The following is a 20,776-nucleotide window of genomic DNA, read 5'->3' as shown; positions in this document are numbered from 1 at the left end:
TGATGCCTTTTTATGTGTGTTGTTGACAATTTCATTTTTCCACATACTTTTTTGTGCTGAGACGTTTTTCTTTGTAAATTGTGAGATCCTCATTTTCATAGTATTTGACTTTATGTTTGCTGAGTCGTTATGTTTTTCTTGGTTTTTGTTTTGAGTTATGGAGTTGTTATACCTCTTTGTGGTTACCTTAATATTTACCCCTATTTTTCTAAGTAAAATCCTAACTTGTATTGTCCTATATTACCTTGTTTACCTCTCAATATGGCAGTTCTATGCCACTTGTATTTAGTCCCTCTTTTTGATTATTGTGATCTTTTACGTATTGACTTCAGTGATTCCCTGTTTTGAGCGTTTTTTCTTTTTAAATTAATCTTAATTTGTTTTTGTGATTTCCCTCTTTGAGTTGATATCAGGATGTTCTGTTCTGTGACCTTGTGTTGTGTGGTTATCTGATGTTATTGATTTTCTGACCAATGAATTTCCTTTAGTATTTCTTGTAGCTTTGGTTTGTTTTTTTGCAAATTCTCTAACCTTATGTTTATCTGTAAATGTTTTAATTTTGCCTTCATATTTGAGAGAGACTTTTGCTGGATATATGATCCTTGGCTGGCAGTTTTTCTCCTTCAGTGCTCTGTATATGTCGTTCCATTGCCTTCTTGACTGCATGGTTTCTGCTGAGTAGTCTGAACTTATTCTTATTGATTCTCCTTTGTAGGAGACCTTTCTTTTATCCCTGACTGCTTTTAAAATTTTCTCTTTATCTTTGGTTTTGGCAATTTTGATGATAATATGTCTTGGTGTTTTTCTTTTTGGATCAATCTTAAATGGGGTTCGATGAGCATCTTGGATAGATAGCCTTTCATTTTTCATGATGTCAGGGAAGTTTTCTGCCAACAGATCTTCAACTATTCTCTCTGTATTTTCTGTTATCCCTCCCTGTTCTGGGACTCCAATCACACACAAGTTATTCTTCTGGATAGAGTCCCACATGATTCTTAGGGTTTCTTCATTTTTTAAAATTCTTTTATCTGATTTTTTTCAGCTATATTGGTGTCAATTCCACTGTCCTCCAGATCCCCCACCCTGCATTCCAATTCCTTGATTCTGCTCCTCTGACTTCCTATTGAGTTGTGTAATTCTGTAATTTTACTGTTAATCTTTTGGATTTCTGAATGCTGTCTCTCTATGGATTCTTGCAGCTTATTAATTTTTCCACTATGTTCTTGAATAATCTTTTTGATTTCTTCGACTGCTTTATCAGTGTGTTCCTTGGCTTTTTCTGTAGATTGCCTCATTTCATTTCTGAGGTCATCCCTGATGTCTTGAAGCATTCTGTAAATTCGTTTTTTATATTCTGCATCTAGCAATTCCAGGATTGTATCTTCATTTGGGAAAGATTTTGATTCTTTAGTTTGGGGAGTTGTAGAAGCAGTCATGGTCTGCTTCTTTATGTGGTTTGATAGCGACTTCTGTCTCTGAGCCATCTCTAAGATATTGTAGTGATTTATTCTATATTTGCTCACTGAGTCTTATCTTGTTTTGTTTTCTTTCAATATACGTAGATGGGCTACTAGATTGCGCTGTCTTGATTGTTGGAGCCCTTGAATCACTTATGTCCTATTACCAGCTGGTTTGGGCCATTACCAGATATATAATCCTAAGAGTCCATTCACTATTCTTGAGTAGAATCTGATTTTGGGTCATCAAGTGTGTGGTGCAGACTGTCATCTATCCACCTAGAGAAGTAGTGGTGATAGTTGTGTGCACTAGATTCTAGTAGCAGCTGGGGTTCACACTCCAGGGGGGACAGAAGGCTGACACACTTCCCCCAAGTGCCAGTGAGGTAGATGTGTCTCTATTCCTAAAGCACTTTGGTGGGTGGGCTCTGCAACTGTACCTTAGGCTCCCAATGCAAGTACCTCTACAGATTGGTAGGTGTCACCCTCCTTAGACCTGTAAGGTAGGAGGCTGGGTGGTCTGGGTGGAGCTTCAGCCCTCAGTTCCCTGTTGTGGGTCAGTGAGGGCTCTGTTGAATACACAGAGATATCAGACCTGGAAAACTTGTCTTTCCAGTAATCCGCTAAAACAATTACAGTCAGATCCCTATCAGAATTGCCTTTGCGTTATAATAGCCACCTTGTTCCCTGTAGGGATGAAAGCCCAAGACTGTGGATCACATATGTTTGGCTGGAGCTGGTTCTGTGTTTTTAGTCCAATTAGGGAAGGATTTTTGATCCCTGGGTTTTTTGTAGCTGCTTCTCTCAGGCCAGGAGAATGGGTTAAGAAAAGACCAAAAAAAAAGAAAACAAAGAAAAAACCCGCAGAATACTTCACTCTCTGGCTCAGGCAATTCCAATGTTAATGAATCCACCTGGGAAGGGGAGGGTTCAGATAAATAGGAGAGAGTAGCATCCTGGAATATAGACAAAGTTACTTATCTTGCCTGGGATGATTGTTTTATCTGAGATTCCCAAAAGGCGTGTTGAGTGTGTGTGCTGGCTGGGTAGAGATTGCCTCTGAGGGTCAGGCCCGTGTCCTGTGCTTGTGCTGTCTCAAAAGCTGTGGTCAGTTCCTCCACTCCCAGTCCAAAGCCCAGTGCCAAGGTTCCCCGGCTGGAATGCCACACTCCAGGCTCCAAAACCTTCGCTGCCTCCTGGTGACTTCTCCTCCTGTCAGCCACATCTCTGCACTTCCTGCGTGCACTGGCTGGGCTTCCCCCAAGGTCACTTCTGGGGGCTAGGGCTGCGTCCCGCGTTTGTGCCGTCACAGGATGCCGTGCTCAGCTCCCCTATGCCCAGTCCAAAGCCCGTTGCCAAGGTTTCCTGACTGGGACGCTGGCTCCGGGCTCTGAAAACAGTCGCTGCTTCCCCGTGGTTGTTTGTTCTCAGTCTCTGTCACTCAAGTCAACTCTTTAGATCTGTGTTTGATGGTCAGGGTTCGTAGATTGTCATGTATGTGATTGATTCACTTGTTTTTCCAAGTCTTTGTTGCAAGAGGGATCTGAGGTAGCTTCTACCTAGTCAGCCATCTTGGCCCCACCCCCCTAGGCTTTCAAACTTTTTGAAGTATAGTTTTTCATAGTATTTTGTTTTGATCCTTTTTATTTCAGTTTGGTCTGTTGTAATGTCCCCCATTTCATTCCTTCTTTGGGTTATTTGTGTCTTTTCCTGTTTTTCTTTTATCATATTTGGCCAGTGGTTTGTCGATTTGGATGATTCTTTCAAAGAACCAACTTTTGGTTTTGTTGATTCTTTCTACTGTTTTTCTATTCTCTATTTTCTGCTCTCATCTTTATTATTTCCTTTCTTCTTGTGGCTGTGGGCTTCTTTTGCTTTTCTCTTTCTATCTGTTGGAGTTGTGTAACTCATGTTTTGATTTCGTCCCTTTCTTCTTTTTTCATGTGTGCGTCTATTGCTATTAATTGACCTCTGAGCAGTGCCTTTGCTGTATCCCAAAGGTGATATTTTTTAATATGCTTTATTTTTCAGAGAAATTTTAAGTTTACAGATAACATTCATGTGCAATTTTTTTGCGAGATCATAAGTTTTGAGGTAATTTGGGTAAATACCTGGAAGCAATATAGCCAGATTGTGTGGTAAACCTATGTATAGTTTTACAAGAAACTGCCTGACTGTTTTCCAAAGTGGCTGTACCGTTTTGCATTCTTATCAGCAATGAATGAAAAGTTCCTGTTTCTCCACATCCTTGCCAGCATTTGGTTGTCAGTATCTTGGATTTTAGGTGTGCATTGTTGGTATAATTTGCAATTCCTGAATTTAATTTTAGGCTCAGCCTGAGATAAGGAAAATCTAGATAAATTAATATATGTAGGACTTTGTGTGAAACAAGCTTTAGAAAGTCTATGCATAATTTCTGGTGTCCAGAATCGTGACTGACATTCCAAAAGTTTAAAGTTCCTTAATACAATGTGAAAGAAAATCAAAGAATCTGCTAAAATGGTTGACTCAACATTTTTTGTACCCGTGATGATCAAAGCCAGCACTACTGTGGGTGAGAAAGATACCTTTCCTTCCACACAGGGCCAGGTTTATGTCTGACTGAAAGCCTCTCTCTAAGAAAAATCTGAGACCAAATTATATGGACCTCCAGGAGCAGTAGCCATCCAGAGTCTTTTATTCTAAGCCCATTGCTAGATTATGGCTGAAATATACGTTTTCACACCTCCATCTAAGTTTACTTCTCTGCTCTATTAGTCCCACTCATACAACCAACCACATCGATCTTGGATTGTATTGTGTGTATGTGTGTGTGTGTGTTTATTTAATGCCTAGCTCCCTTACTAGATGATAAAGTCTGTGACGGTTGAGAATGTCTGTTTTGTTTGCCATTGGATACCCAATGCTGAAGAGTACACTGAATATGGAAGGCATTAGATAAGTGCTTATTGAATGGCCAGCTAAATGAATAAAGCTTAGGTAATCCCCATGTCTTATCAGAACACAGTGTTAGGTCTTCAATGACTCACCTGTCTCCAATGAAGACACAATATGACTTTAAGTCTCCTATAAGTAGAAAAGTGATAGGAAAGATGGCAGTGTTGCCTAGTTGGGTCATTTTTTCACCCAGCGTGGCTACAACAAGCCCATCACTGCATCAGCTGCTGGTGTCATATAAATAAGAAAGCTCCCCCTCTGCTAACTCACAGATTTTTCTAAAATATATATACAGAAATATCAAGTTGCAGGGCAGGGTGCCTGCTCAAGTGCAGCTATCTATGGAGTGCTAAAACACCCAAAACTTTGGAGGCTTGATTCTACCACAGAACAAACTTCACAGGGGCTGTCTCATTTAAGGGGAAGCTTCTAGATTGTGGCGAGAAGGGAAACAGCTTCAGGTGAGGCTACAGCCAGAGTGGGCAGGACACCCCTGGAGGTGTCTGGCTTCTTGTGATTTTGCCATCTCATAAGCATTCCATGAACACCCCAGACTGAGATTAAATATTCCCTTAAAACTTCTGAATGAAGCACTGTTGATTCAATGGTAGAATTCTCACCTTTTATGTGGGAGGCCAGGTGTGATGGTTAAGATTGTGTGTCAATTTGGCTGGGTCATGATTTTCAGTGTGTATATGTAAACATTTCCATGATGGGGTTTGCTGTGAGTAGCCAATCAGTTGAAAGGGATTTTCCATGGGGGTGTGGCCTGCATCCAAATATAGGCAGACTTTCTGGCTTTTGGCTCACTCTGGATCCTGCAGCTGCCTCATGCTTGTCTGATCTCTACTTGAGCTATCAGCTTATCTGCCAATCTTGGGATTTGTAGATGTTCACAGCCTGTGAGCAGAGCCCTGTTTTCCAACCTACTGATCTTGGTTTTGCCAGCCCCTGCAGCTATGTGAATTGGGAGAATGCTCTACACTAATCCACAGACTTGGGATGTTCTAGCCCTCTACAATCATGTGAGCTGTTTCTTTGATATAAATCTCTCTCTATGTATATTTATAAGCTTTACTGGTTTTGCTTCTCTAGAGAACCCAGTCTAAGACACCTGTTCAATCCCCTGGCCAATGCGCCACATGAATAGCCACCATCTATCTGTCAGTGGTGGCTTGTGTGTTGCTATAATGTTGAAGAGTTTTCAGTGGAGTTTGGAGACTAAGGTGAAGAAGGATGAAAGGCCTGGGAATCTACATCTGAAAAATCAGCCAATGAGGAGGCGGGGCCAAGATGGCAGAATAGACAGACGCTTCCGGCGAGCCCTCTTTAAAGCAAAGACCCCAAAAAACAAGTGAAATGAGTATATTTGTGACAATCTGGGAGCCCTGAGCTTCAAAGGCAAGCTTAGAAAATGAACTGAGGGGCAGGGGGAGGAAGAGGCCGTTTGGAAGTGGAGAGGAGTTACTGGACCTGAATTGCGGGGAGCCCTCAGGCACCATTCCTGGAGAAGCGGCAGCAGCGGGCTGGTACTAGCACTTGGCTACGGTTTCCTCAGGGAGAAACAGCCACCACACAGCCCACTCACACCTCCGGAACTCGAGGAGAACAGTGCTCTCTGCAAAAGCTAACTACTTGTGTATATTTTAACACACCCCCCACCCACAAATCAGCTTCAGTGCCTGAATTCCGTGGGCCTCAGATAGGCCCTGTTGAGCATCTACAGCCATCCTCCCAGCTTTGGTGAAGGAAAAAATTTGCATTTGGGATAAAGGATAATTTGCTAGCTCCACTAACTGGGGGAGCTCAGGACAGAAGCAGCTCCTGTCCAGGCATAAACCGTCCGTGGACTTCGAGCACTTTTCTCTTCTGCATGGACCTATGTGGGCCAATTTCGGGAGAATTGGCCCCTGTTGGCAGACTCCAACCATTTCAGCTGTGCGGAGGAGAGGTGGGTGTTTCATGTCTGACATTGCTTTGCCTATTAAACAGGGTCCCCACCTACCCACATCAGGGACCTAAGGACGGGTAGCTCCACTCAGGTCACCCAGCCACCTGCAAGAGGGGTCCAAAGGTAAGTGGTACCTCCCAGTCCTTATAACCAAAACTTTGGGTGCCTATGGTCCATCTGCAGAACCCACCCACCTGCACGCTGTAGGGAACAGAGACACTCGGGGGTCGGTTCTCAGCCCCCTGCCTTGTTCAGAGCATGACCCCTTGCTGCGATCAGATACCGGTATATACGCCAATCACCCCTGCCCCTCTAAGACTGTAGGACAGAGCTTGTACCACACACTTGATGATCAGCTACCTGGAAACCTGAGCTGAATTCATACAAGAAAACTGAATGGAATCCTAGACTGATTTACCTGATAACAGTTCTAGCCAGCTGGGGAGAGGACACCAGAGCTCCAAAGGTGAAAATAATCAAGCTAGCTCACTCAAGCAACCCATAGGGGTATACCAAAACAAAGCAAAGCAAGCAGCTATGACACAGTAAGCAAGCATAAACTAATACAATAACTTATTGATGGCTCAGAGACAACATTCAATATCAAGTCACATAAAGAAACAGACCATGATCACCTCAACAGGCTCTCAAAACAAAGAATACAGGGATCTTCTAGATGAAAGTGCATTCCTGGAATTACCAGATGCAGAACACAAAAGTTTAATATATAGAACCCTTCAAGACATCAGGAAGGAAATGAGGCAATATGCAGAACAAGACAAGGAACACACAGACAAAGCAATTGAAGAAATTAGAAAGATTATTCAGGAACATAATGAAAAGTTTAATAAGCTGGAAAAATCCATAGACAGGCAGCAATCAGAAATTCAGAAGAGTAACAATAAAATTACAGAAGTAGACAGCTCAATAGAAAGTCAGAGGAGCAGAATTGAGCAAGTAGAAGCTAGAATTTCTGTCTTGAAGATAAATCACTTGACACTAATATATTTGAAGAAAAATCAGTTAAAATTTTTCAAAAAAATGAACAAACCTTAAGAATCATGTGGGACTCTATTAAGAGAAATAACCTACGAGTGATTGGAGTACCAGAACAGGGAGGGATAACAGAAAATACAGGGAGAATTGTTGAATATTTGTTAGCAGAAAACTTCCCTGATATCGTGAAAGATGAGAAGATATCTATCCAAGATGCTCACCAAACCCCATACAAGGTAGGTGTTAAAAGAAAGTCACCAAGACATGTTATAATCAAACTTGCCAAAACCAAAGATAAAGAGAATTATAAGAGCAGGAGGGATAAACGAAAAGTCACCTACAAAGGAGAGCCAATGAGAATAAACTCGGAGTACTCGGCAGAAACCATGCAAGCAAGAAGGCAATGGGATGACATATTTAAAAAATTGAAGGAAAAAATTGCCTTCCAAGAATTATATATCCAGTAAAACTGTCTCTCAAATATGAAGGTGAAATTAAGACATTTCCAGATAAACAGAAGTTTAGGTAATTCATAAAAACCAAACCAAAACTACAAGAAATACTAAAGGGAGTTCTTTGGTTAGAATATCAATAATATCAGGTGTCAACCCAAGACTAGAACACTAGGCAGAGCAACCAGAAGTAACCCAGACAGGGAAATCCAAAAAAAACAAAGGAAGATTATTAAAAAAGCTCAAAACAGGGTAACAGTGATGTTATTATATAAAAGAAAACAACATTAGAATAATAAAGAGGGACTAAGAAATGTAATCATACACCTTCCATATGGAGAGGAAGATACGCCAATACAAAGAAATAAAAGTTGGTCTTAATTTAGAAAAATAGGGGTACATAATAAGGTAACCACAAAGGAGACAAACTATCCTACTCATCAAAATAAAATACAAGAGAAAAATAGAGACTCAGCAGAAACAAAATCAACAACAACAAATATGAGGAAAGGAAAACATGTAAAGATAATCTACTCAGCACATAAAATTAAGTGGGAAAAAGAAACTGTCAACAACACACAAAAAAAGACATCAAAATGATACCACTAAATTCATACCTATCCATAATTACCCTAAATGTAAATGGACTAAATGCACCAATAAAGAGACAGAGAGTGGCAGAATGGATTAAAAAACAAGATCCATCTATATGCTGCCTACAAGAGACACACCTTAGACTTAGAGACACAAACTAAAACTCAAAGGATGGAAAAAATATATCCAGCAAACAACAATCAAAAAAGAGCAGGAGTGGCAACATTAATTTCTGACAAAATAGACTTTAAACTTAAATCTATCAGAAAGGATAAGGAAGGACACTATATAATGATTAAAGGGACAATACACCAAGAAGATATAACCATATTAAATATTTATGCACCCAATGACAGGGCTGCAAGATACATAAAACGAACTCTATCTGCATTGAAAAGTGTGATACACAGCTCCACAATAATAGTAAGAGATTTCAACACACCACTTTTGGTGAAGGACAGGACATCCAGAAAGAAGCTCATTAAAGACATGGAAGATCTAAATGCCACGATCAACCAACTTGACCTCGTGGACATATACAGAACACTCCACCCAACAACAACCAACTATACTTTCTTTTCTAGTGCACATGGAACATTCTCTAGAATAGAACACATATTAGCTCATAAAGCAAGTCTTAGCAGAATCCAAAACACTGAAAAATTACAAAGTATCTTCTCTGACCATAAGGCCATAAAAGTGGAAATCAATAACAGGAAAAGCAGGGAAAAGAAATCAAACACTTGGAGTCTGAACAATACCCCACTCAAAAAAGACCGGAGTATAGAATACATTAAGGATGGAATAAAGAAATTCATAGAATCCAATGAGAATGAAACACAGCAAAAGTGGTGCTTAGAAGCCAATTTATATCAATAAATGCACACATCCAAAAAGAAAGGGCCAAAATCAAAGAATTATCCCTACGACTTGAACAAATAGAAAGAGAACAACAAAAGAAACCCACAGGCACCAGAAGAAAACAAATAATAAAAATTAGAGCTGAACTAAATGAAATAGAAAACAGAAAAACAATTGAAAGAATTAACAAGACCAAAAGCTGTTTTTTTGAAAAAATTAACAAAATTGATGAGCCACTGGCCAAACTGACAAAAGAAAAACAGGAGAGGAAGCAAATAACCCAAATAAGAAATGAGATGGGCGATATTACAACAGACTTAACTGAAATTAAAATATCATATCACATGACTATGACAAATTGTACTCTAACAAATTTGAAAACTTGGAAAAAATGGATGAATTCCTAGAAACACACTACTTACCTAAACTAACAAAAACAGAGGTAGATCAACTAAATAGACCCATAACAAAAGAAAAGATTCAAAAGGTAATCAAAAAACTCCCAACAACAAAAAAAAAGCCCTGGTCTGGGCGGCTTCACTGCAGAGTTCTACCAAACTTTCAGAGAGGAGTTAATACCACTACTACTAAAGGTATTTCAGAGCATAGAAAAGGAAGGAATACTACCAAACTCATTCTATGAAGCCACTATATCCCTGATACCAAAATCAGGTAAAGACACCACAAGAAAAGAAAATTATAGACTTATGTCTCTTATGAACGTAGATGCAAAAATCCTCTACAAAATTCTAGCCAGTAGAATTCAACTATATATATATATATATATATAAAAAATCCACCATGACCAAGTGGGATTCATACCAGGTATCAGGAAGGGTTTGACATTAGAAAAACAATTAATGTAATCCACCACATAAATAAAACAAAAGATAAGAATTACAAGATTTTATCAATTGATGCAGAAAAGGCATTTGACAAAGTTCGACACTCATTCTTGATAAAACTGTCAGCAGTATAGGAATAGAAGGAAAATTCCTCAACATAATAAAGGGCATTTATACAAAGCCAACAGCCAACATCACCCTAAATGGAGAGAGCCTGAAAGCATTCCCACTGAGTTCGGAAACCAGACAAGGATGCCCTTTGTCACCGCTCTTTTTCAACATTGTGCTGGAAGTTCTAGCCAGAGCAATCAGGCCAGATAAAGAAATAAAGGGCATCCAGATTGGCAAGTAAGAAGTAAAAGTATCTCTATTTGCAGATGACATGATCTTATACACAGAATACCCTAAGGAATCCTCCAGAAAACTACTGAAACTTATAGAAGAGTTCAGCAGAGTATTGGGATACAAGATAAACTTACAAAAATCAGTTGGATTCCTCCACACCAGAAAAAGAATATCAAAGAGGATATCACCAAATCAATACCATTTTCAGTAGCCTCCAAGAAGATAAAATACATAGGAATAAATCTTACCAGAGATGTAAAAGACTTATACAAGGAAAACTGCACTACACTTCTGCAAGAAACCAAAAGAGACTTACATAATTGGAAAAACATACCTTGCTCATGGATAGGAAGACTTAACATTATAAAAATGTCTATTCTACCAAAAGCGATCTATACATTTAATGCAATTCTGATCGAAATCCCAACGACATTCTTTAATGAGATGGAGACACAAATTACCAACTTCATATGGAAGAGAAAGAGGCCCTGGGTAAATAAGGCATTACTGAAAAAGAAGAACAAAGTGGGAGGCCTTACTTTACCTGATTTTAGAACCTATTATACCGCCACAGTAGTCAAAACAGCCTGGTACTGGTACAACAACAGATACATAGACCAGTGGAACAGAATTGAGAATCCAGACATAAATCCGTCCACATATGAGCAGTTGATATTTGACAATGGCCCCAAAACAGTTAAATGGGGAAAAAGTCTTTTTAACAAACGGTGCTGGCATAACTGGATATCCATCTGCAAAAAAATGAAGCAAGACCCATACCTCACTCCATGCACAAAAACAAGCTCAAAATGGATCAAAGACCTAAATATAAAATCTGAAACGATAAAGATCATGGAAGAAAAAATAGGGACAATGTTTGGAGCCCTAATACATGGCATAAACAGTATAGAAAACATTATTAAGAATGCAGCAGAAAAACTAGATAATTGGGAGCTCCCAAAAATCAAACACCTATACTCATCCAAAGACTTCACCAAAAGAGTAAAAAGACTACCTACAGACTGGGAAAAAGTTTTTAGCTATGACATTTCTGATCAGCATCTGATCTCTAAAATCTACATGGTACTGCAAAAACTCAACACCAAAAAGACAAATAACCCTATTAAAAAATGGGCAAGAGATATGAATAGATGCTTCACTAAAGAAGACATTCAGGTAGCTAACAGATATATGAGGAAAGATTCACAATCATTAGCCATTAAAGAAATGCAGATCAAAACTACAATGAGATTTCATCTCACTACAACAAGGCTGGCATTTATCCAAAAAACACAAAATAATAAATGTTGGAGAGGCTGTGGTGAGATTGGAACACGTCTACACTGCTGGTGGGAATGTCAAATGGTACAACCACTTTGGAAATGGATTTGGCGCTTCCTTAAAAATATAGAAATAGAACTACCATACGATCCAGCAATCCCACTCCTTGGAACATATCCTAGAGAAATAAGAGCCTTTACATGAACAGATATACACACACCCATGTTTATTGCAGCACTGTTTACTGTAGCAAAAAGATGGAAGCAACCAAGGTGCCCATCAACGGACGAATTGATATATAAATTATGGTATATTCACACAATGGAATACTATACGTCAATAAAGAATAGTGAGGAATCTGTGAAACATTTCATAACATGGAGGGACCGGGAAGGCATTATGCTGAGTGAAATTATTCAGTTGCAAAAGGACAAATATTGTATAAGACCACTATTATAAAAACTTGAGAAATAGTTTAAACTGAGAAGAAAACTTCCTTTTGTGGTTATGAGAGGAGGGAGGGTGGGAGGGTGGAAGAGGGGTAGTCACTAATTAGTTGGTAGATAAGAACTACTTTAGGTGAAGGGAAAGACAACACACAATACGGGGGAGGTCAGCACAAGTGGACTAAACCAAGAGCAAAGAATTTTCCTGAATAAACTGAATGCTTCAAAGGCCAGTGTAGCAGGGGCAGGGTTTTGGGGACCATGATTTCAGGGGACACCTAAGTCAATTCGCATAATAAAATCTATTAAGAAAACATTCTGCATCCCACTTTGAAGCGTGGCATCTGGGTTCTTAAACACTAACTAGCAAGCAGCCATCTAAGATGCATCAATTTGTCTCAACCCACCTGGATCAAAGGAGAATGAAGCACACCAAGGACACAAGGTAAATACGAGCCCAAGAGACAGAAAGGGCCACATGAACCAGAGACTACATCATCCTGAGACTAGAAGAAATAGATGGTGCCCAGCTACAACCAATGACTGCCCTGACAGGGAACACAACAGAGAACCCCTGAGGGAGCAGGAGAGTAGTGGGTTGTAGACCCCAAATTCTCATAAGACCAGACTTAAGGGTCTGACTGAGACTGGGAGGACCCCAGTGGTCATGGCCCCCAGATCTTCTGTTGCCCCAGGACAGGAACCATTCCTGAAGCCAACTCTTCAGACATGGATTGGACTGGACAGTGGGTTGGAGAGGGATGCTGGTGAGGAGTGAGCTTCTTGGATCGGGTGGACATTTGAGACTATGTTGTCATCTAGTCCCTGGAGTGGAGATGAGAGGGTGGAGGGGGTTAGAAGCTGGCGAAATGGACATGAAAAGAGAGAGTGAAGGGAGGGAGCAGGCTGTCTTATTAGGGGGAGAGTAATTGGGAGTATGTAGTAAGGTGTTTTTATGTGAGAGACTGGCTTGATTTGTAAACTTTCACTTAAAACACAAGAAAAACTATAAAAAAATAAGAAAAAAATCAGCCAATGAAAACCCTATGGATCACAATGGTCCAATTGGCAACCCATCATGGGGATGGCACAGAACTGGACAGCATTTTGTTCTGCTGTGCATGGAGTCACCATGATTCAGAACAACAAGAAGAGATTTCTCATGAACCTCTTCCAGAGGGTGCTGTCCCTCAGCTTTGTTTAACTTTAATTAATTTAAATTTAAATTACCACATATAGCTAGTGGTACCCTTATTGAACAACACCACTTTTAGATCATTTTCTCCTCCTTTAACATATTTTTAATTATTACCATTTCTGCATTCAAAACCCAGAGTCATGAACTAATTGCCTTACCCACGGCCATGTTTCTAATTATTCCATTTAGTCCGGTATCTTGCTGGATTCTAGCCTAACAATACAGATTTGGGCAGGAAATGGTCTCTCCTTTTAAGAATCATCAAAAACAATCATGTTGTAAGGGTTACAGAACTAAATAGAAGTAGAATACAAGGAGTAAGGAAGGCTTAATCGGTCTGGGGGTTATTAACAAGAGCTTTGTCATGGACTCTTGATCTTGTTCTGATAATGGAGTTTTCCAGGCAGAGAGGGGCAGCACTGGGCTCTATCAGCACACTCTAAGATCAGACTGTGCAGTGAATGGTACAGAGCATGAAAATAACCTATATGCTCAGGGTAGGCTCCAGTAAGGAGGGGTGGAGAGAAATACCAAGAGAGGTGAGATCATTGAAAGTCTTGCTGAGGAGCTTAGGTTTTTTCCCAAAAGGGACAGGGAACACCTGGAGAAGCAGTTTTTAATCTTTGGTGAGGGGATCAAAGAACTATGGAATCTCCCTCTACCCACAATTATGCTTACAATTTTGAGATAGGATTATGAGCCCTATGAAGTCCATTCTTGGAGGACTTTAACGAGGACAGTGAAGCAGTCACATGTATGATTTAACAGGTCACTCCTTGAGTTTGTGGAGGATGGTTTTGAAGGAAGCAAGTCTGGCAGCACAAGATAGTGCAACTTTAATGGTAAGTGGAGCTGCAGGGAATGAGCATGATGCTTGCCAAGTAGACAGAGGGCATATAATGGATGTTTTCTCACTCCTTCTTTCCGGGGTGTGTCTTTGTGTCTGTTCTCTCTAATGAAACCTCATGGTCACCCATTTCTAACAGCAAAAGCATAAATCTAGAGATTCCTACCAGGTGTGAAAAACAGGTAGCTCTGCCCAAGGTGGGCTTAAAAGAAATTCATTCTTTATTGATTTTGGCTCTCGGAGGCTCAATTTCCCTTATTCATTTCCTTTATATGAATAAACCAAAGATGATCTCTGCCTATTAACCCCAGGTTGTTTATTTCTTCACAGACAGCTGAGGCCCATTATCAAAAAAGCCTGCCAGCACCAAACTCAAACTTTTACACTTCCAGTTACTTTAAAAACAACCCAAATAAAATAAATTTAAAAAATAAAAAAATAGTCCAAATAATCACATTTTTCACTATTTAGAGCCTGCCTGCTTTGTATATCCTGTGAAACTTTGCCCAACACCTGCTTGCCACAGGTGAGATTAAGCTCTGAAGTTAAAATGTCCCAAACTATTGCTGCCTTTTGCAGCTCTCTGACCCTGAGACTCCCCACCTTGCTGCTGAAGGACATTACCTAGACATTTAACTTGCCCCTGCCCCCCAATTCTGCTTTTCCTCTCCCCCCAGGAATTCTCTTGCCCTCTTCCTCTTCTGGTGGCCCCATGCCTTTGGAAGGTCTCCTCCTGTGAGGGACTTCTCTACATGCAAAACTCCTCAAAAAGAGAGCCCTAATAAATGCCTTGTTTTGTGACACTGCCATCTCCTGTTAATATCTTTTTTTCCTTGATGAGCTCCCACATTCCTCAAACCCACTACAATTTCTCATCTCTCCTGCTTTCAAAAATTTTTTTTTCCTGCATTCAAAAGAAGTGAAATTAAGATATTAATCAAAATTATACAAATAAGCCATTACTGAGATGTAAATCAAAACCACAATGAGGTACCATTTCACCCCCATTAGGATGGCTAAGGGGAAAAAAAAAGAAAGAAATGGAAAACAACAAATGTTGGTGAGGAGGTAATCAAAAGCCTCATGGATTGCTGGTGTGAATGCAAATTGATACAGCTCCTGTGGAAAACAGCATGGCAGTTCTTCAAACACTTCAACATAAAACTACCATATGACCCAGCAATTCCACTCTTAAGTGTATACCCAAGAGACTTGAAAGCAGTCACTGAAACAGACACATGCACATCAATGTTCATTGCAGCACTATTGACAACAGCCAAAAGGTAGAAACAACCTAAATTTCCACAAATCCAATAAATGGATAAATAAAATGTAATACGTACATACTCAGCCATAAAGAGAAATGAAGCCCTGCCTGATACATGCTACAACATGGGTGAACCTTGAAAGCATTATGCTGAGTGAAGTAAGTCAGTCACAAAGGTACAAATATTATATGATCCTTCTTATATGACATATCTTTAACAGGCAAATGTATAGAGAACAAAGTTTTTTAGTGGTACCAGAGGTGGGAGGGAGGGGGAAAAAGGGAGTCAGTGTTTAGGAAGCACTGGGTCTCTGTTAATTGCGATGGAATATTTGGCAAAGGATAGTGGTGATGGTTGCACAACCCGAAGAATGTAATCAATGTCACTGAATTGTACATTTAAAAAATGTTGGATTGCCATATGTTGCATCATACGTATTTTTGCCACAATGTAAAAAAAAAAAAGATGAAGATACAATTTGGAAGTTTTCAAAAGTAGGGTTTTGTTGCTAATGAGCTCTTGTGAAATCTGATGTCTGACCCTTAGTAACTTATGGTTTTTCAGCCTGATGTACATATTTTGAGTGGGTTAAATTGAACTCCAGGATTGACAAGATGAAAAGGCCTAGGGAAAGCCTTGCTTGTTTGTCACTTGGGCTTGGAACAGGGCTGCCTGTTGTTGCCATTTCTTGCCTTGCTGCTGTCATTCACAGATCCCAATTGCCTGGGCCCTGACGATAAGCTGAAACCTGATACTGTCCGCAATAGGCTGTTTCAGACTCAGCAGGAGCTGTGCTGAACTGAAAGCAGGCTTAGGCCCAGTGAACATGACTCAGAATCTGGGGCTGTTGCAGATTTAAGACACCCCTCTGTGAGGCCATAAACTATGAAAACATCATGGATACTGGCTGGACCATCTAAGTCACCTGCAGATGCCCAAGGAAAAGGGCTTGTTCAGGACCATCTGAAATCCAGCTGCTGATGGTCTCTATGTTTCTGATTCAAAGTCTAATTGCATTCCTAACTTGTTTCTGCCACAGGTTGCACTCTTGACCCCCTCTCCGTGTTTCACTGTTGTTCACTTGTGTTTGACTTTCCAGATTAATTGCAGTTTACAACAGTGGACTGATATCACCTGACTTTACTTCCCTCATCTTTATCTTCTGGTATACATACCTTAGTAAGGCAGTTTGATTGTTCAGTGCAGCATCCTCCTCAAAAACTGATCTTTTCTGCCTTGCACACTGGATAAATGCTAAGGACAAAAGGGAGGGGATGTTATATGATGTGTCTTTCTGATTAAGTTACATAAAAGTGTTTTTCTATGAAAATGCTTTTGCCCCTCTTGCATACAAACCTTCCAGACAAAAGGTCTGCATGACAGCAGATTATTTAAAAAATACGAAATTTTCATTACTGAATGGGACACACTGATTTTGTAACAACAGAGAAAAAACATACCAGATCCCTGGAGAGACATGGAGGAGGAAAGGGGGGTGTTAATAATCTTTGTTTTTCAAAACTGTTCCTGGAAACTTTCCCCTCTTCCAGAAGAAAAACTCCCAGTGATGCCTTTCCAACGTACTGTGAGTAGTTTGAATTCAGATTGACTGCTGAGCCTACAATCAATCACAGGGGTGACCCCAACTCTGCACTTTTCATGCGGAACACCTCCAGATGACCCCCATACTTTTAAAGAGGATAAACTGGTTTCGAGGACTAATGCAACTGGAATTGACTGCCTTCAGGTAGATCCTCTGAAACCAAGGACTGAACTGAATTAATTGGACTGGACTGAGAACGCTAGGATGGGAGATCCCATGACAGGACACCACACTGGGGACCCTGTTAATCTGTACAGCCTGACTAAGGCATGTCCTGCCCAGAATACACTAACAATTGTAAATTCCTTGTTTCCAGGGGTACCTTATCATGACACTGCTTCAGCCATGGCACATATTCAAATCAGCATCAACTTACTGGACAAAGTTGTGCTGTATCTGAATTGATGCCTTGGGCCTGGTAAAAAAGGTTAATACAGAAACCTAAGGTGGGAACGACCTGCCTTTCTAAAAATGACCTTTATGGCTAATGGAATTTGTTTTAACTGGATATATCTAAGACCCCTAAAGGGTATAATTGGGATCAATACTGCAGGTTAGTCTCACCTTGCTGCATGCGGTCCTATTGATAATAATTTATCTGTAAAGATGCCTTGGCCAAGGGGCAAGGGGGTTGACTACAGAAAAGACTTAACATAGCAAGTCTAAAGTATTTACAAAGGCCTGTTTACTTGATTGTCCTTTGGCTGGTGTCTGGGAGCTTACATTTCAAGAAGGTTCCCACCATTCCCTGAGTGATAAGTGTGGCTCACTATCACTAAACTGATTGCACAAACAGTGTGGTTTATGCTGAATGTCTGCTTTTTATCTGTGATTCTTGAATTTTGTTATATGCTAGGCAGAGGTTACCTCCTTGAGCAGTCCTGGGCACTGAGTCTCTAATGAGCTTCTCCGGTAGATAACACATCACTTATGTTGCCAAAATTTGTTGCTCAAGGAATGAATTGTGTGACTCCAATGGGAGAGGACTCTTGGAAACTCATGCTGCTTTCTTCTAGACTTTGGGTCATGTGATTTTTCCCTTTGCAGGTTTTGCTCTGTATACTTTTGCTGTAATAAACCTTAGTTTTAACTATATGTTGAATTTTGTGAGTCCTCTTAGTGAATTATCAAACCTGAAATAGTCGTGGGGTCCCCTGTATTCTTGGTGAATTGACCTTTTTATCAGTTTGTAATGTCCCTCTTTATTCCTGATAGTTTTCTTTACTCTATGGTCTACTTTGTCAGACAGTAATATTAATTTAATTTAATATTAATGTTAGTTTTCTTTTTATTACTGTATGTCTCGCATATCTTCCTCCATCCTTTTGTTTTAACAGATCAATATTATATTTGAAGTGATTTTCTTTTAGACGGCATACAAAAAAAACCCCATTGCTGTAAAGTCGGTTCCATTTCATAGCAACCCTATAGGATAGAGTAGAACTGCCCTGTAGGGTTTCCAAGGGGCACCTGGTAAATTCAAACTGCCAAGTTTTTGGTTAGCAGCTGAACTCTTAACTACGCCACCAGGGTTTCTGAGATAGCATATAGTTGGGTCATATCTTGTTTTATTTTTTTAATAATTTATTCTATTCTTTTATTGTTGAGAATATACAAAGCAGAACATACACCAGGTCAACAATTTCTACATGTACAATTCATTGTCATTAATTACATTCTTCAAGTTGTGCAACCATTCTGACCCTCCTTTTCCAAGTTGTTCTTCCCCTATTAACATGAACTCACTGCTCCCTAAGTTCCCTGTCTAAGCTTTGGAGTTGTTATTGTCAATTTGATCTTGTATAGATAGATTTTAAAAGAGCACAGTGCTCAAGGTGGACATTTTTACTAGTCAAGCTAAACTTCTTTGGCTTTAAGAAGACTTCAAGGGATGTTTTTGGTTTAAGGTTTAAAGATTATCTCAGGGCAATAGTTTCAGGGATTTGTTCAGCCTCTATGGCTCCATGAAGTCTGGATTCCATGAGAATTTGAAATTCTGTTCTACATTTTCCTCCTTTTGATCAGGATTCTTCTATAGAGTCTTTCATCAAAATGTTCAGTAATGGTAGCCAGGCACCGTCCAGTCCTTCCATTATCATAGCATAGGAGGCAGTTGTTCATGGAGGCAATGAGCCATACATTCCCAATATTCATTGCAGTAGTATTCACAATACCCCAAAAGTGGAAACATCCTAAATGCCCATCAATGGATGAATGGATAAACAAAATGTGGTACATACATACGATGGAATACTACTCAGCCAGTAAGAGAAATGAAGCCTTGATACATGCTACAATATGGGTGGAGCTTAAAGACATTATGCTGAGGGAAATAAGTCAATCGTAAAAGGACAAATACTGTATGACCTCACTTATATAAAAAGACAAGGACAGGCAAATATATAGAGACTAAAGTTTATCAGTGGTTACCAAGGATGGGAGGCAGAGAGAAGGGGAGGGCAATTGCTTATGGAGTACTGAGTTTCAATTTATAGTAACAGAAAAATCACTTTGATTAAGAGTAGGGTTGCACAGCCGATTAATGGAATTGCTGTTGTGATAGTTAAGATTGTGTGTCAACTTGGCTGAACCATGATTCTCAGTGTTTTGGCAGTTGTATAATGTTGCTATCACTTCTCTGTTGAGATTCAATATGTGATCACCCTCATGATGGGATCTGCTGTGGTACCCATAGGGGTGGGGCCTGTGGTGGCTCACTGCCCCCCTCAGCCTTTATCTCTCTGCCTTCTGCCATCTAGTGTCTTCCTGCTTACCTTGCTGAGGCTTTTACTTGTTCTAGATCCTGCATCTGGCTCCTGTTCGTCTGACCTCTGAGTCTTGGAACTTGAGCTATCACCTTACCTGCAGTCTTGCCTGCCGATCTTGAGATTCGTTGATCTTCACAGCGTGTAATAGCCCTACTCTCCGTCCCACCGATCTTGGGTTCACCAGCTGCTGTGTCTATGTGAATCAGGAGAATCCTCTTTCCTGCTCCCGAACTTGGGATCTTACAGCCTCCAAAAACCACATGAACCATTTCCTTAATATAAATCTGTCTCTCTCTATATATACTTTTTACTGATTTTGCTTCTCCAGAGAACCCAGCCTAAGACAACTGTCAATAAGTTGTACACCTGAAAAAGTTGAAATGGCAAATGTGTGATATGTAAATATATATTTACAACAATAACAAAAAGGGTAGCTGCTGAGGCTGCTTATGTACAACCAAACACCTCACAGGATTTAGATTCTTGATTTAGAAGTTTAGGGACATGGTTTCACGGGACATCCCAGTTAATTGGCCTAATAAAATGTTTAGTGCTTCTGTTCCACCTCCTAGTTTATGGCTTAGTGCCTGGGCTCTTAAAAGCTTGCAAACGGCCATTCAAAGTACAACAATTGGTCACTAATTGCCTGGAGCAACAGAGAAAGGAGAGACAGGAATCGGAGGAGAAAAGGGAATGTGTGGCTAATTGCCTACATGAACATTTTCTTTTTTATTGTTGATCCATTCTAACAATCTTTGAGATTTAATTTCTGTGTTTAGATCATTTACATTTAATGTAATTACTTGTGTATTTGGGTTTAAGTGTGCCATTTTATCAATTATTTTCTGTTTCTTCCCTCTTTTTACTTTTCTCTTTCAATTATCTTCAATTTTATTTTGTTGCTGTTCCTGAGAATATACACAGCAA

This window comes from Loxodonta africana, chromosome X (assembly GCF_030014295.1).
Source record: "Loxodonta africana isolate mLoxAfr1 chromosome X, mLoxAfr1.hap2, whole genome shotgun sequence".
In the NCBI taxonomy this organism is placed as follows: domain Eukaryota; kingdom Metazoa; phylum Chordata; class Mammalia; order Proboscidea; family Elephantidae; genus Loxodonta; species Loxodonta africana.
Note: the sequence above shows the minus strand (reverse complement) of the source record.